The sequence below is a fragment of the Panthera tigris genome, chromosome A3 (assembly GCF_018350195.1).
Source record: "Panthera tigris isolate Pti1 chromosome A3, P.tigris_Pti1_mat1.1, whole genome shotgun sequence".
NCBI classification, from domain to species: domain Eukaryota; kingdom Metazoa; phylum Chordata; class Mammalia; order Carnivora; family Felidae; genus Panthera; species Panthera tigris.
Window position 1 is genome coordinate 13,607,938 of NC_056662.1, and position 18,032 is coordinate 13,625,969.

General features: G+C 41.3%; 1 protein-coding gene across 12 annotated transcripts in view; it reads right to left on the minus strand.

Moving 5' to 3' along the window:
* The window catches only part of NCOA3 (nuclear receptor coactivator 3), a 136,428-nt gene extending 119,578 nt beyond the window's left edge, over positions 1 to 16,850 (minus strand). For 9 of the 12 annotated variants that reach the window (XM_042980212.1, XM_042980219.1, XM_042980217.1 and 6 more), the window contains exon 1: positions 16,702 to 16,849. The gene's annotated coding sequence lies outside the window, so the exon portion shown is untranslated. Of the gene's footprint in view, positions 1 to 16,701 lie in introns of all 12 variants that reach the window. The other 3 variants (XM_042980223.1, XM_042980221.1, XM_042980220.1) reach the window with 1 other exon arrangement.
* Positions 16,851 to 18,032: the final 1,182 nt, after the last annotated feature.

The following is an 18,032-nucleotide window of genomic DNA, read 5'->3' on the forward strand; positions in this document are numbered from 1 at the left end:
TAGGATTCTCTCTCCCTGTCCCTTACACCCTCGTGTACAGACACTCTCTCTCTCTCTCTCTCTCTCTCTCTCTCCATATAAATTGATAAACATTAAAAAAAGAGAAGAGGGGTACCTGGTTGGCTCAGTCAGTTAAGCATCCAACTCTTGATCTCGGCTCACTCAGATCATGATCTCACAGTTCGTGAGATAGAGCCCCACGTTGGGATCTGCGCTGACAGCACAGAGCCTGCTCGGGATTCTCTGCCTCCCTCTTTGTCTCTACCCCTCCCCACTCACTATCTCTCTCTCTCTGTCTCTAAATAAACAAACATTTAAAAAATTTTTAATTATTCACAAACAACATGATTAACTATGTATACAATCCTAAGCAAACTACATAAAAACTACTAAAATATAAGTCTAGCACGGTTACAAAAAATACAAAATACAAAAGTTAGTCATATTTCTATATGCTAACAAATCACTGGAAAATTGAAATTTTTTAAATACTATATGTACAATCACATTTTAAAATACGGGACTCAATGATAAATTTGACAAGATCTATATGCTAACTACAAAATACTAAGAGAAATTAAAGACGTAAATAAATGGACAGATCTAGAACATGTTCATGGAACAGAAGACACAACATTTTTAAGAAATCAATTCTTCCCAAATCGATCAACTGATTCAGTGCAATCACAATCAAAACACAACAGAAATTTTGCAGATGATTCTAACAACCATACGGAAATGCAAAAGGCCTAGAATAACCAAAACAAAGGGAAAGGGGAAGACAAAGTTGGAAGACTTATCCTATCTCATTTCAAGACAAGGGTTAAGACAGACAGATAAACTGACCTGCATATATTTGATTGATTTTCAACAAAGGTGCCAAATCAATGCAATAGCAAACGTATAATCTTTTCAACAAATGGTGCTGGGAAAGTTCAATAGCCATATATTGGGGCACCTGGGCAGCTCAGTCAGTTGAGCATCCAACTTTGACTCAGGTCATGATCTCACAGTTCATGGGTTGAACCCCCGCAGCTGACAGCTCAGAACCTAGAGCCCGATTCAGATTCTGTGTCTCCCTCTCTCTCTGCCCCTCCCCTGCTTGTGTTCGGTCTCTCTCTCTCTTAAAAATAAACATTAAAAAATTTTTTTTTAAAAAAATGAACCTCAACTCTTATCTCACCATATACAAAAATTAACTCAAATGGTCATAGACCCAAATTCAAGGGCTTAAACCATAAAACTTCTAGGAAGCACCTAGGTGGCTCAGTGGGTTAAGCATCCACATCCAAGTCTTGGTTTTGGTTCAGGCCATGATCTCACAACTTGCAGGTTGGAACCCGAGTCAGGAGCCTGCTTGGGATTCTGTCTCCCTTTCTCTCTGCCTCTACCCCACTCACACTCTCTCTGTCTCTCTTTCAAAAATAAACAAACAATTAGGGGAGCCTGAGTGGCTCAGCTGGGTGAGCTTCCAACTTCAGCTCAGGTCATGATCTCACAGTTCATGGGTTCGAGCCCCACGTTGGACTGTGTGCTGACAGCTCACAGCCTGAAGCCTGCTTCAGATTCTGTCTCTCTGCCCCTCCCCCACTGTGTATTTGTCTCTCAAAAATAAATAAATATTTTAAAAAATAAAATAAACAAATAAACATTTTAAAAAATCTTTAAGGGGTGCCTGAGTAGCTCAGTCGGTTAAGCATCCAACTTCAGCTTAGGTCATGATCTCGTGGTTTGTCGGTTCGAGCCCTGGGCTCTATGCTGACAGCTGAGACCCTGGAGCCTGCTTCAGATTCTGTGTCTCCCTCTCTCTCTCTGCCCTTCCCCCACTCACACTCTGTGTCTCTCATCTCTCTTTCTCTCTCTCTCAAAAATAAACATTTTAAACAAAATTTTTAATCTTTAAAACTTCTAGAAAGCGTATGAAAAAAATCTGAATGACCTTCGGCTGGGCTAGGATTTCTTAAATGCAACAGAGAGGTATCGACTATAAAAGAAAACACACACATTAAAAAAAAAAAATCAGTAAGTTGAATTCCAATAACATTAAAAACTTTTGCTCTTCCAAAAACAGTTACGAAAATGAAACAGCAGACCAGTCTCAAGTTAAACACGTCTAAAACATATATCCAAAAAAGATCTGTATCTAAAGAACTCTTACACCTCCGTATGATAACTCAACTTAAAAATGGGCAAAAAATATGAACAGATACTTCACCTAAATAAGTACATGAAAATATGCTCAACATCATGAGTCATTAAGGAAACTCACATTGAAGCCACAATGAGATACCACTAATATACCCACTAGAATGGCTAACATTAAAAAGACTGACCATATTGGGGTACCTGGCTAGCTCGGTAGGTACAGCAGGAGACTCCTGATCTCGGGGTTGTGACTTGGAGCCCCATGTTGGGTGTAGAGATTACTTAAACATAAAAATAAAAAAATCAGGGGCGCCTGGGTGGTTCAGTTAGTTGAGCGCCGGGCTCTTGATTTTGGCTTGGGTCATGATCCCAGGGTTGTGAGGTCGGGCTCAATGCTGAGCGTGGAGCCTGCCTGGGATTCTCTCTCTCTCCCTTTGCCCCTCTCCCCTGCTCATGTGTGCTCTCTGTCTCTCTAAAATAAATACAACGAGGGGCGCCTGGGTGGCTCAGTCGGTTAAGCGTCCGACTTCAGCTCAGGTCATGATCTCAGTTCGTGAGTTCGAGCCCCGCGTCGGGCTCTGGGCTGATGGCTCAGAGCCTGGAGCCTGCTTCACATTCTGTGTCTCCCTCTCTCTCTGCCCCTTCCCTGCTCATGCTGTGTCTCTCTGTGTCTCAAAAATAAATAAACATTAAAAAAAATTTTTTTTTAATAAAATAAATACAACGAAAAAAAATTTAATAAATAAAATTTAAAAAAATTTTTAAAGCTTAAAAAATAAAAAGACTGACCATACCAAGTGTCGATGAGACTGTAGAATAACCAAAACTATCATACACTGCTAGAAGAAATGTAAGATGGTACAACTGCTTTGAGAAACAAGTGGCAGTTTCTTAAAATTCTGAAGCATTGGGATGCATGGGTGGCTCAGTCAGTTAAGTGTCCGACTTCAGTTCAGGTCATGAGCTCATGGTTCGTGAGTTTGAGCCCCAAATCAGGCTCTCTGATGTTAGCACAGAGCCTGCTTCAGATCCTATCACCCCTCTCTCTTTGACTCTGTCAAAAATAAATTTTACAAAAACATTTTTTTAAAAAGTTTAAAGGTTAAAAATACACTTAGTATATAACTCAGCCATTCCATTCCTACATATTTACAAGAGAAATAAAAGCCTATGTATGTCCTCACAAATCCTTGCAAACAAAATGTCATAGAAGCTCTATTTTTAATAACCAAAAACTGAACATAACCCAAATGTTCATCAACAGATGAATAAATAAATAAACTGAGATACACCTAATGCAAGGCAATAGTACTAAGCAATAAAAAATAGAACGACTGATAATATGAGGGCTAGCTGGCTGACTCAGTCGGTAGAGCACAAAACTCTTGATCTCAGGGCTCTAAATTTGAGCCCCACGTTGGGTGTAGAGACCACTTAAAAATAAAACCTTTAAAAAATATACTGATATATGTAACAACATGCACGAATCTCAAAATAACTATACAGTACTAAGTGAAAGAAACCAGTTCCCCTTGAAAAAAAGTACATGGTACTTTTGACTTTCCGCTCAGATGCGGCAAAGGTGCAACTGTTTTCTGTCATCCCAAACCCAGGTTCATCAGCCACCTCCATCATGTCGCCTAAGTTCAACCCTAATGAGATCAAATTCATATACCTGAGGTGTACCAGTGAGGAAGTCAGTGCCTCGTCTGAACAGAGATCAAGATCAGTCCTCTGGACCCATCTCCCAAAAAAGGTTGGTAATGACCCCACAAAAACAAATGGTGACTGGAAAGGTATGAGGATTAGATGAAACTGACCATTCAGGCCCAGAATGAAATGGTACCTTCCGCCTCTTCCCTGACTATCAAACCCCTCAAGGGATTGCCAAGAGACAGAAAAAAGTAGAGAAACAGTGAGTGGCCTATTCCCTGTTAAGCACAGCAGGAATCACTTTTGATGAGACTATCAACACTGCCTAACAGATGAGGCACAGATCTTTAGCCACAGAAACTCCCTAGAACCATTAAAGAGATCCTGGGGACTAACCCAGTCTATGGGCTGCAATGTTAATGGCCACCACCCTCATGGCATCATAGATGACATCAATAGTGGAGCAGTGGAATGCCCAGCTAGTTAAGAACTACAAAGGAAGGGGCGTCCAGGTGGCTCAGCCAGTTGGGCGTCTGACTCTTGATTTCGGCTCAGGTCACAATCTCATAGTTCCTGGGATGGAGCCCCGAGTGCCGTCAGCACAGAGCCTGCTTGGAATTCTCTCCCTCCGTCCCTCTCTGCACCCCACCCACTTACAAGCACGCACTCTTTCTCTCTCTCTCAAAATAAATAAATAAACTTAAAAAAAAAAAAAAAACTACAAAGGGAAATATTTCAGTAAAGGATCATCTGACAACGAAAGGGGGAAAAAAAGTACACAGCAAAGAATTCCATTTATATAAATTCCCAAAAAGGTAAACTAATCTTCAGTGACTTAAGGCTGATCAGCAATCACCTGAAGATGGGAAGGGATAGATTATAAAGAGATACAAGGATATGTCCACTAGAGCTAACAGATATTTCCATTACTGTAACTGTGGTGACAGATTCACAGGTAAACCTCTAGGTCAAAACTCAAATTATACGCTTTAAACATATGTAATTAACTGAATGCCAATTATACCTCAATAAAGGTAAAAAAAGAAAAAAGTAACCTATAGTGACAGAAGGCCAAACAATGGTTCACTGAATACTCCAAAACCTAGAAAAGGACTAAATACAAATGGGCAAGATACTACTTTCTGGGGTGATGGAAATGTTCTGTACCTTGATTGTGGTTGGTAGTAACACAACAGTTTACATGTGTCAAAACAAACAACACGCTTAAAATGGTTCAATTTTAGTGTAAGTAAATTATACCTCAAAATAGATTTCTACAAATTAAAAAAAAAAAAAAAAACATACCCAGAAGCGCCTGGGTAGCTCAGTCGGTTAAATGTCAGATTTAGGCTCAGGTCATGAATTCATAATCTGTGAATTCGAGCCCCACGTCAGGCTCTGTGCTGACAGCTCAGAGCCTGGAGCCTGCTTCGGATTCTGTGTGTGTGTGTGTGTGTGTGTGTGTGTGTGTGTGTGTGTGTGTGTGTCTCTCTCTCTGCTCCTCCCCTGCTCCCACTCACACTCTGTCTCTCTCTCTCTCTGTCTCTTTCTCAACAATAAACACTAAAAAATTTTAACAAAAAAACAGAGTACCTGAGTGGCTCAGTCAGTTAAGCGTCTGACTTTGGCTCAGGTCACAATCTCACAGTTCATGAGTTTGAGCCCCGTGTCAGGCTCTGTGCTGACAGCTCAGAGCCTAGAGTCTGCTTCGCATTCTGGGTCTCCCTTTCTCTCTGCCCCTCCCCCTTCCTCTCTCTCTCTCTCTCTCTCTCTCTCTCTCTCTCTCTCTCTCTCAAAAACAAACACTAAAAAATTTTAACAAAACAAAACAGAGTACCTGGGTGGCTCAGTCAGTTAAGCGTCTGACTTCGGCTCAGGTCACGGCTCAGGTCACGAACTCACAGTTCACAAGTTTGAGCCCCACGTCAGGCTCTGTGCTGACAGCTCAGAGCCTAGAGCCTGCTTCGCATTCTGGGTCTCCCTCTCTCTCTGCTTCTCCCCTGCTCACACTCTCTGTCTCTTTCTCTCTCTCTCTCAAAAATAAACATTAAAAAAATTTTTTTTTAATTTATAAAAAATTGTAACACACACCCACAAATGTTAAATAGGTACATTTACATTTCAAACATCGTTAAACACATTAAACAGAATATATAGTTACAACATATTGTAGTTTACCACCTCATTAAACTATGCTAACAGTTTGATATCCTGACATTTTTCTATTTTACATTTAATTTTCACATTTGATTTTTGTTGTAAAAGAAAAGGAGAGCAGAAAAGCATTAAAGGAAACACACGAGATAGGGAAAACAAGCACTTCCATACAGCACTTGCTACAACCTCTACAACAGGAAGCCACTTGCAATACCTGTAAAACTTAAAGTCATACCCTCTAATACTCTAGCATTCTACTGCCAGAAATTTTTATATGCTTTACAAAACATGGGACAAAGAAATACGTATGAGGATATTCACTTACAGCTGTTTGTAATAATATAAAACTGGATAAATTATGATATATCCACTACACAGAGGAATGCTGTGTAACCATTAGAAAGAACTTAGTAGTTATAAATACAGACCTGAAACCTCTCCCCAAGATCATTTAAAAAATATACACAATCCAGAAGAGGGCTCCTGAGTGCCAATTACAGAAGTGTGTTTGTTTTATGAAAATTTATAGGCCTGTACTTATGCATTTTCCTGAATGTATGCTACACTTTATTATACTTTACCCAAAAATGTAGGAGAAATTCACTAAACTTAAAAGCTTTTAAGCATATGCATTTATGTATGTATCTAGAGTTAACAATGACTCTACAGTTAACAAGAACTCTGAGCAGGGGATAGGGAGGTGGCTGGGAAACGCCTGAGGAAGGATGCCTTACTTCGCACTGTATACATACCCTCTGGTCCCTTTTGAATTTGTCCCATGTGCACCTGTTACATATATCAAAAAATATTTTTGAACTGACACCATTTACAACTATATCTCTGTATGAGTTGGGATTTTCATAATACAGAAATAAACTAGAAGCAGAGATGGATTTGGATCCATAATAGTTGTTAAGAACCCAATTTCAAATTTTATATTCATCACAGCAATTTCATTTTCACTGCCTTTACAACCAGCAAACAGTTTAAATTTCAACTTAGAAAATAAGTTTTAATAAAATCGCCTTTTCTATTTCGAATAGGGTTTTGTATAAGACTTCAGTGGAAGGGAAAAAAAGAGCTCTGCAGTACAAAAGACAGTTAAATGAGATAATGGACATTAAACACCCAAAACTGTCCAGGCATATTCGCTTGGATAAATGCTAGCTTTTAGCTTTTATACCTAAGAATATGAATCAGAACACAGGAGAGATAATTTTTAGTAGGGTAAGACCAGGGAAGGCAGAACAAGAGAAACTTAATAGCAGCTAAAGTATAAGACACACAGAAATAAGATGATGCTGGAAATGTAGATTAGAATCAGATTATGAAAGGCTTTGGGAACTCCATGGGAAGGAGTTTAGTTTCATAATCTTAGACAATGAACAATAGATTTCATGCCTTCAAGCAGTCAAGCAACTTGGGATGGGATAAGTTTTTAAAAGATAAATAAGAGGGGAAACCTGGCTGGCTATGTTGGTTGAGCATGCGACTCGATCTCAGGCTGGTGAGTTCAAGCCCCATGTTGTATGCGGAGCCTACTTTTAATTAAATACATACATACATACATACATAATACACACACAGACAGATAGATAGATAGATAAATACCAAAAAGAAAGATAAATAAGAAGTGCACCTGGCTGACTCAGTCAGTGCAGCATGTGACTCTAGATCTCAGGGTCATGAGTTAGAACCCCACACTGGGAGTAGAGATTACTTTAAAAAAAAAAAAGATAGGGGTGTCTCAGTTCCTGGGTTTGAGCCCCACATCAGGCTCTGTGCTGACAGCTCAGAGCCTGGGGCCTGCTTCAGATTCTGTATCTTTCTCTCTCTGCCCCTCCCCTGCTCACACTGTTTCTCTCTCTCTCTCTCTCTCTCTCTCTCTCTCTCTCTCTCTCTGTCTCTGTCTCTGTCTCAAAAATAAATAAATAAATACACACACACACACACACACACACACACACACACACAATGGAGAGACATCCATAACTATCTGCACAGAATATCGTCTAATAGCAGTTGCCTTTGGGAAGGAGAGTAGCTACAAAAACCAAAGACCTGGGGGACCATGATCCTTACTTTTTGAAGATATGTGTGTATACACACACACACACACACACACACACCCCTTTTTGTAATGTTTAAACTCTACCATGTTTATGCCTTTTTAGTTTAAAATAATGTGTGTATATATATATATATACACACACAATTTTTTTATTGTACTAAGCACTACATATTAAAAGATGTGGGAAAGAGAGATCAGAAACAGCAATTAATTCCGTTTAGATCTACTCCATCTCCTCCAAGAAGTTTTCCCTAACAATTCTAGTTGAAAATGACCTTTTCTTCCTCTGAACTTCTGAGCTACTTATTTATGTTGTTGCAACTATGTTTTTTCAGTTATACTTATTTCTCAACTAGATTATAAGCTCCTAGATCACAAAGGGATTTTAATGCCTACAATGCTTAGCATAATTCTTTGCAGAACCGTGGTACTGAATAAAAACATTTGAACAACTCACAGAAGGACGGTCCAGTCTTAGGACATCTGGGAAGTATGAATCCTAAGGCCCGGACAGGATTAATCTGGGACAACTCTGTAAGGAAGACATAGGTCCTTAGGACTAAGACTCTAATTTTATCTCAATTTCCAGATAGAAAAGCTGACCTGGGGGCGCCTGGGTGGCTCAGTCGGTTAAGCGGCCGACTTCAGCTCAGGTCACGATCTCACGATCTGGGAGTTCGAGCCCCGCGTCGGGCTCTGGGCTGATGGCTCAGAGCCTGGAGCCTGCTTCCGATTCTGTGTCTCCCTCTCTCTCTGCCCCTCCCCCATTCATGCTCTGTCTCTCTCTGTCTCAAAAATAAATAAATGTTTAAAAAAAAAAAAAAAAAAAAGAAAAGAAAAGCTGACCTGAGAGTTAGAACTTTAGAAACTTTCATATCCAAATGCCAAGCATTGGGGGAGGGGACACCTAAAATGAATATAATCGAAAAAATAATGGATGACTTTAGAAGCTTAAAAAAAAAAAAAAATGGTGCCCACTTCAAAAATAAACCATCTGATTGAATCTGCCCTACCAATCAATAAATGCAGACTCCTTTGCATGTGAAGAGATAATTAAGATTCATATCAGAAAATAAGAACTGTATTTTCAGTTGTGGTGGTCTGGGAAATTTACTTAAATGAGACAGGATCTGAACTAGACTTTAATGACTAGGTTAGATAGCAAGGGAGAAGAGTCAGAAAGCAGCAGCGTGACTCAAGAGGCAACAAAAATGGGAAAGATTGATTTTAAAAAGACGATGATTAAAAACTGAATATTAGGTTAAGGAATTTCGATTGTACTTTGCAAATTTTTAAGCAAAAAATGTAATCAAAATGATGTTTAAGAAGTACAGAGAGGACTTAGGGAAAGAATGGGGACTACTTTGAAAACTATTACAAATATCTAGAAATAAAGGGCCTGAACTAGAGTTTCAGAAATTGTAATGAAAATATATTTAAGAGAAATGTATCAATAGGATTCTGCAAAAACAAAACCAGTTTACTCAAATCCACTAACATTTGAGTATTTAAATGACCAAGTCTTAAAATGCCTTACCTCTGAGCTCTTGCTAATGATTTCTCACCAACAGAAACTGTTGTCTCCATATTAAAATCTCACTCATTCTTCAAAGTCTTGCATTCTCATCACCTGGTCAGAAGTAGTCCTTTCCTCCTCTGAACTTCTTCTTGATCTTTATAAGCAAAATAAATTGCCTCATACTGAAGTGATGTGAATACCTGATTGATTGTGTGCACTTGGAGGTCAAAACCTTATTAACTCTCACAGCGCCTTCAACACTACAAGCTTAATAAACACTGGTTAAGTATGCGTGTATGGGGGAGTGGGCAACCGCCAAACAGTAGCAAATTAAAGATGATTAAAGCTCGGGGCCTCATAGCTAACAGAATGCTGAATGCTGGTACGAAAAGTCAGTTTAAAAAGTAACATGGGGGAGGCGTGCCTGGGTGGCTCAGTCAGTTAAGCATCTCTTGATTTTGGCTCAGGGCTCAGGTCATGATCTCCCCCTCCCCCCACCCCAATCTCTGAGGATTCTCTCTTCCTCTCTCTGCCCCTCCCCCACTCGTGCACGCACTCACACTCTCCCTCAAAATTAATAAAACTTAAAAAAAGAATTAACATGTGGGAGGTATTTCATACTTTAAACAAAGAAACAGAAAAGTGGAGTTTATCGGACAAGTTCACAATTCCAGGTTCACCTAACTTGGTTTCCCTACACCTAAGGCTTCTACCATATTCTAGAACTGTATTTTCAGTTGTGGTGGTCTGGGAAATTTACTTAAATGAGACTAGATGTGGCTGTGCGCTTTGAAAGTAGCTTCCTGACCTCACTGTACTGATGCCTGGTGAGATTATTCTTAAATCTTAATACAGTGATAGTCCCGTCTTAGTATATGAAGAATACACAACTGGCACTCCAATGGATGCAACGTATGTGTGGAGTTATTTTTCTCACTGGCGAAGTTAGATTTTCCTGGATGCAGCCAAGGACTTGCTCTGACAGCAATGGGGCCAACTGTGTTCACTGGGATGAAAGTCTTATAAAAACACAACCACCACCAGACAGGTAAAAGAGGAAAAGAGATGAGCTTGGATGGAGCAGAGGGTGTTTAGACTAAAGACAATCTGGTGAAAAGAATACTGGGTAATCCTTAAAACATTTTCAAATAAAGTTGCCAAATTTCAATCTGGAAACAAAATCAAGCTGATATAGCTACTCTACAGAGTGACTTAAATTCAATAATCCATTCCACTGATGACAGCTTTACTGAGAGTAAAGAAAAATATGACTTCGTTTTCTTACAAGAGAAGGAGGGGGTTGAAAATTCTCTCCCCCTCCCCCTCCCCCTCCCCCTTCCCCAGACACATACGTGCAAGCGCGCACTTTGCAGCTTGTAGCACCCACTATGAAGTCAGGAGCTCAAAAATCATCCCATCGCCCAACTCATGAGTCAGCACTGAAAGGTTACCATTATCTGATACAAAGAGCTTAACCCATTTAATGTTTGACCAACAAAATTTAAATATAAGACCATTCTACGTATCTATACAATGCTGTAAGTTTATAGAATTCTCCAATATAATGAACTTTGGAGATCACATATTCCACCCCCTTTGTTTTATAAATTTTAAGGAATGTCTTGAGATTGATTTGCATGAAGCTTACGATACTAGCTTGCAAACTGTTCTCAAGTAACAACTAACTCTCACGTATAAAAATGTCAGTTTAGGCCATTTAGATTATGATAAACAAACATTTCCTCTCAAAGTAAAAATAATTTGGTTTAGATTTCACTTAAACAGAAAAGCAGAGAGTATTTACTCTAAAAGTCTCCCCCCACCCCCTCTTTTTGTTGTTGTTAAAACTCTTTCTTCCCCTCCCCACGCTTTCTCCTCTTTTGTACTCAAGTTCTCAAATGCGTCAGCTGGAGGCACAATACCACAATACAACTGCAGGCTTCCTGCCTACTGGCCAGTCATTATTCTTGACTCGAGAACTTTCAAAACACTGCTTGGGTTGCTTTGAAATTCCCTCTTTCAGATTTTCCCTCCTTCATGGAACATCTATTTAAAAGAATGACTTCAAAAATGTCTTGCTGCACCCAATCAACACTCTCTAAGCAAACTAAAAACGCTAGCCTTAGATATGAAGGTGGGATATAAACACCTGAAGTTTCTCAAACACCGATCTGAAAATACAAGACAGGAAAAAAAAAAAAAAAAGTGTATTTCTGGCCAAGCATAATACTAATTTTTCTCATATGTATACTAATCCTGTTTCTGAAAAATTCCACATTTATAACTACAATACTACCATCACTTTTTTTTTTAAACCATATAGATCTCTGTCACCAACTACACTGGGATCAGCGGAAAAGGGCTACCTTAATTATTACCAAAAAGTAAAGTTCACAAGAGTGAAGTATATTCATTTATTTTAAAAAGTTATCAAGGGAAGAAAAAATTACCAGCAGCAGTCACCTGGAAACATGGGGAATTTCCCATTTCCTCTGACCACACTTTAATGGTGGCAGCAGTACCTATAAATGTATTTGGTTGTTGAAATAAACCAATGGAGCTACTCTAGACACAGACCTAGATGTGGGAGCATGGGGGGGCGGGGGGGGGGATAAAGTATACGCCCCGTTCAACATGAGTTATTTCCTTTTTAAAGGCAAAAGCATTAAACCTTGGACACATTGGTTCATGAGTAACAACTTCTCAAATTGTTACAATACATAAAAATTTTTCTAACACCTCTAACAAAAACAAAAAGACTAATTTATTTCAAACAATATTCAAAAAAGTTCAATCCCAGTACAACAAAATAATTTAGCTAGTCCCCTGGAGTTTGTTATAATGGGATTTAACCTGTGCACTCAACATTCAATTAACCATGAGGCTTATCCTAATTGAGGATTATGCTGAGTTCTGCAGTCTTTTCCCATCTATCCATCTACTACTCCCACTCAGCTGCTATAGCTACCAAAAGCAAAGCCCCAGGGAGCAGTAGATTATCCATTACTATGTGGTACCCATGCCAATATTCCCTTTTCATCCTTACATGGATGATAAAGAGTTAAATTTAGTAATCTAATCAGCCTAGTTTCCAAAAACTGAAACTTCAGAACCCTCACTCTTAACCTCCAATCAAAGAAATTAAACATTTCAGAAGAATACCTTCATAGGTGGACAGCATACAAAAAAAAAATTTTTTACACTCAAAAAAAAAAAAAAAAAGTCACTCTTTCCCCGAACATATCGGTAAAAAATATCAATGGAAAAGAAAAAATAGGACACAGACGTTCATAATGAAAGATAGGAAAAAATACTAACAGAAAAGACTAGTACATTTGCTCTTAAAATATTCTTTGAAATAGGTAAAGCCCATTTGCCAGATAGGTCAGACTTCTTTCCTTTGCCTCTAGGCCACAAAATTTATTACAGTTAAATAAACCTTTATTACTGCCCCCCCTGTAAATTGACCTAGGCCAGCAGAACCTACCAAACTGAGTTAATGCTGACAAAGTTGGGAACTGGCAGTATGTAGTCTAAGAAGATTATCCAGTTTGTGGATAAATCAGCCTCCTAGACAGTGCAGGTCTTCCTTTCAACTCCTGCTGTGTATCTTCTGGCCATTTTCCTGTTCATTTAACTCCCCACCAGAAGGTAGGAAAGGGAACGGCGATTAAATTCAAGTCAATTCCGTCATTTGTTAGGAGTGGAAATAAGGTTAGACTCTGGATAAACTGCACCCTTTAACCCAAAATAATCTCCCAGAAACTCTATCAGAAAACCAATGGGCTAAATGAATTTACGCAGCAAACACTAACAAAAAGAAGGAATAAGCCTCATTACAATACAGCCCCTCCTCCACTTTTACTGAGAAATGTTCATTTTGTGATCCCCTCCCCCACCCCCAAAAAGCACTCAATAAAATGGAAGAAAATGCCTACATTTTACTGCAGCATTCAATCTCCATACTATCCCTGTGGATCTAAACTAACATGCAGTTACCTATTTCTTTAATCTGTTGAACTATGAGAAAGAAGAAAAGTTAAGATACGTTTCCAATACTAATTTTCTGCTCCCAGAGCTTTAAACCCTCGATAATGAAAAAACAAAAACAGAATATTTTACACTACAGGGTATTTAATAAGTTCAAACCAAACTGGGACAGGTACTCTCTGGTTTAACCTATGAGAAACTACATGAGAAACTCTTCAACATGATCAACAACTCCTTCTAGTCCTAGGTAACATTAAAGTAACAACTGCATTAAATTGTGGTCGCTTTCCATTGTAGACAAACAGCCACTGGAGGCTATACTCATTCTAAACTTACAAAAATCAAGTTTTTGAAAGTAGTCTACATCCTCAGGCCAGGGCTTGAAATTATATATTCTAAAAAACTGAAAAAGAAACACTAAAGCCATTTATTTGAACACCAATTTGGGTTTATATCTTACCTTATTGTCTGAATTATTTTTAAATTATTTGTTTAAAGACTTCTCAAAAAACATACTCCTCTTTAAAAGATTCTAGAATCAGTTAACACACAAAAGAATTAAAAAAAAAAAAAACCCTCATCTTTAATATGTCCCTGAAGTTTATTTCAAAACACCAGTCAAGAAGGCTTTAGTAAGTAACCATTTCAAAAACTATTTAGCATCTCCCAGAAAAAGGATCCAGGGTCCTGCAGTACACTCCTTACTGAATGAATTCTAATTTGTTTGTCTAGGGAGTGAGGGGCAATTTAGAGAAATAATTCTTATACAGGGATTAAGAATATATCCCTGATATGAAAAATAACTCTTATGGGGGGAGGGGGGAGGGGATGCACAGTTTACTCAATGTCAAAATATAGTGAAATTATTTAATGCAATCCCTAACCATCTAAACTCTAGTATTACTGAATTTCTTTAATGAACTGTAGTGTTGGTAAATTTAAAACCAGCATTCTAGAACTTACAAAACTAGAAATCCTGTTAATTATGCTGGGGTTGTGTCTGCATTCTCGAAGTCTCTGTAGGTAAGGAATATTTTATGGTAGAAATATTTCCTGCAACCGCTCTAGAAACATCATAGCAACCCACTTATTCTACAGTCATGTTCAAAATGTAGTTCTATAAACTAGAAGCTGGCATATGCCTCTTTTTTAATGCTGACTGGACAATTAAGTCACTTCTATCAATATATAAAATACCACTGTAATTTAGGATCACAGGCAACCTAGATTACTGCTCATTTAAATGCAGAACCTGAAGCAACCTCCAGTGACAGGAGCTATAGTGTTCAATATCATTTTACATGTTACAAACAGAGGCTTCATCTTACATACAAACAATGCACCCTGGCAGCCGTTCCTCATCCTCAAGCCCCACAGATTGTTACTTCTTTAAGGGTGTCAGTGCATAAGGCAACATCAGCAGTAAGTTCAGAAGCTTTTTCTAACAGCTATCAACATTTGTTCAGGACGGTGAAAAGAAAACAATATTCCCGCCACATTTTCCCTTTCTTCTGTTCATCTTATTTTCCTGCCTTGGGTACCCAGCAAGGGTTATGTTTCAAATAAAAATCTTAAAATAATTATTCCAAAGACCAAGGATACTCCAGAAACCGGCAACAGCCACTGCCTCCGAGGAGCCGGAACTGGAGGGTTCACAGGAGACACTCATTTTTCAACGCTTGTGGACCTTTTTCCAGTTGGGTATCGTATCTGGTATAACCTATTCTAAACAGGGCAGTAATTCAAATGTTTCTCAAGAACAAATATTTCACGAACTTCCAGATCTCCATTTCACGTTTCAGCGTATGCGGCATTCACAAGACCCACGTTTGGGGTTTGGTTTTTGCCTTTTCCATCATCCTCTCTACAACCTGCTGCAACAAATACTGAAGCTTTCTTGCAGCCAGGGACCAGTTAGGTGGGTCCGAGGCCGGGCATTTAAATCCGGAGATCCAGCAATCTCCCTCAACACCGCTACCACTCGCTCATCTCATTCAACTCCATTTAAAAAACCACTGCAGCAAGACAGCTGGTACTCGCCTTCCGGTTTCTTTACGGTACAGGCTTAATAACAAAAACAGGTTGGCTTTGAAGCGCTGCTCAAAAACTGCAAAAAAGGAAGTCTTCGCCTTCGAGACGGGGCGGGGGGCGGGGGGCTGGGCGGGGGGGGGGTGAGTTTCGACTTCGGGACAATTTCATGCCTTTCGTGTCATTCCATTTTGGAATCCCAAACTCCTCCTGGTTTGTGAGATTTTGAGACGATGCTTTCTCGCTCTCACCACTGCTCTTTTGGTTAACTTTTCCACCCCGAGTGCCCTCAAACTGGGGGCAACTAAGCCTCCCAACGACTCATGGATCATCCTTTTTTTTTTTTTTTTTTTTTAAGGCATGTGCAAGACAATTTAAATCATTACAAACTCCATCAACGTACGTAAGATTCGAGATGGGGGTGGGGGGGGGGAGAAAAAACAGTCCTGACGAAGACAACCAAACCCCAAATTTGATCTACCAACTTCCCACTTGCCATTTCCCAACCTTCACACCGGAGGTAGCAAAATGCCTTTTTAGCGAGAAAACTGCGGAGAACCTCCCCGTGCCCAAAATGAAATTCCGCCGATCATTCGAGTTCAAATATTAAAAATGCCCCGGTGCGGGAGGAAACACAGCAACAAAACGCAACCCGATTCTGGGTGCGACCTGGAGGCTGGGGTGGGGGTCGTGGGGTCTGCGCCGCTGCCCCCGCCCCCTAATTCCTCCGAATAACTGCGAAGGAGCCGAGGCAGCGGGAGGCGGACGCGGGGAGCTTCCTGAAGCAGCCCCAAGGGCTGGGGAAAGACAAAACTTCAGGGACAGGAGGGGAAAAGTGGGCCCCCGCGGGCCCCCCCACCCCGAAACTCCTCGGGGTGACCCCTCCGCGCGGGGACCCCCTCCGACTCCCAAGCCGGCTGCCGCCCCACCTCAAGTCCCCTCCTCCGGCCGCGGGGCCGCCCCGGGCTGCGGGGAAGCGGCGCGGCCCCGACACCCCAAAACTATCTCAGCGCGCCCCCCGCGCCTCCGCGGAGCCGCAAAGCCGCCGGCTCGCGGCAACCCGGGGACTCGCCCTCTTCACCCCCGCCTCGCACTCCACCCCCTCGCCCGCCGCCGCTCCTCCTTTATCTCCACTCACCGCCCGCCGCCATTTTCCTCGCAGCTCAGCTTTAAATCGGAAACTCGCCGCTCAGCCCGCAGCCGCCGCCACCGCCGCCGCCACCGACTCAGCCGCCGCGGCCGCCGCCGTCGCTGTGTGGAGGCTGAGGCGGCAGCGGCTGGAGCCGCGGCGCGGGGGCCTCCGGGATATGTAGTCCCGAGGCCACGCCCAGCACTACCGGTCCCAGGGGGCCTTGCGCGGCCTGGGCGCTGGGTGCCCCCGCCCGGCCGCGCTCGCGCGGCGCGAGGGCGTGGCGGGGAGGACCCCCAGGCCGGCGTCCCTGGCTCGCCGCCTGGGAGCCGCGGCGGGTTCCGGAGCGTTGGAGCGCAGCCTCAGCCCTGCCCTCAATCTTGTCACACTTGCCTTCGTCCAGTAGTATCTAACCTTTACCTAGCGTTCATTGTGTGCCAAGTACTGATCCTCGCAACAAGCATCCCTTCGAGACCACTGTTATCCTCATTGTTCGGAGGAGCAAACTGAGGCACACGGTCAGAAGCCACCGGGCTCTTCATTAGATGCTAAAGTCACCGGGCGAAAGGTTGTTGGGTGATAGTATATTCACTATATATTCAGCCCCCAAGTATCCCACGGAATAGCTTGCTTTGCAGCGGACACCATCTCAACCGAGAGATCTAATCACCAAACACTATCACTTAGCTTCACCAGTAATGGATCAAACTGACATGACTTGTCTCCTGATATGATGCAATGGCGATGGCACAACGCCACCTCTGTAGTAGTATCCTTGCCAAAAAAAAAAAAAAAAAAAAAAAAAAAACAGCCGACCTGAACCTAACTATGAAGAAACAACCAGGCAAATCCAGAATGTGGGACATGCTACGAAACACCTTGCCTGGGCTCTTAAAAAAGCACGGAAGAGGTGAAAACCAAATGGCAGTAGGTGAGCCTTGATTGGATCAAGATTTTTTTTTCTTTCATGCAAAACGGACGGCAGGAAGGGGGGGTGTAATATAGACTCTATATTAGATAATACTGTTGAATCAGTGTTAAATGTCTCGAGTGTGAGTAGAATAAAAAAACCACTTTATGCTCTGCTCCCATCCTTTCCCACCTGGACTACTGCAGCAGCTTTCTCGCTGTTCTCCCGGCTTCCATTCCAGCCTACTCTCAACGTAGCAGCCAGAGAGGTCCTGATAAAAACCAAGTCATTTTATGTCTGTCTTCCAAAACCTTTACAGTAACCTGAAGAGCCCACACAACCTGTCTATCCCCTTTCAGTCACCATCACCCGCTTCTTGTCCAACCCACTGCTGTATTCCAGGCCCACTTGGACTCCTTGGGGTCCCTCC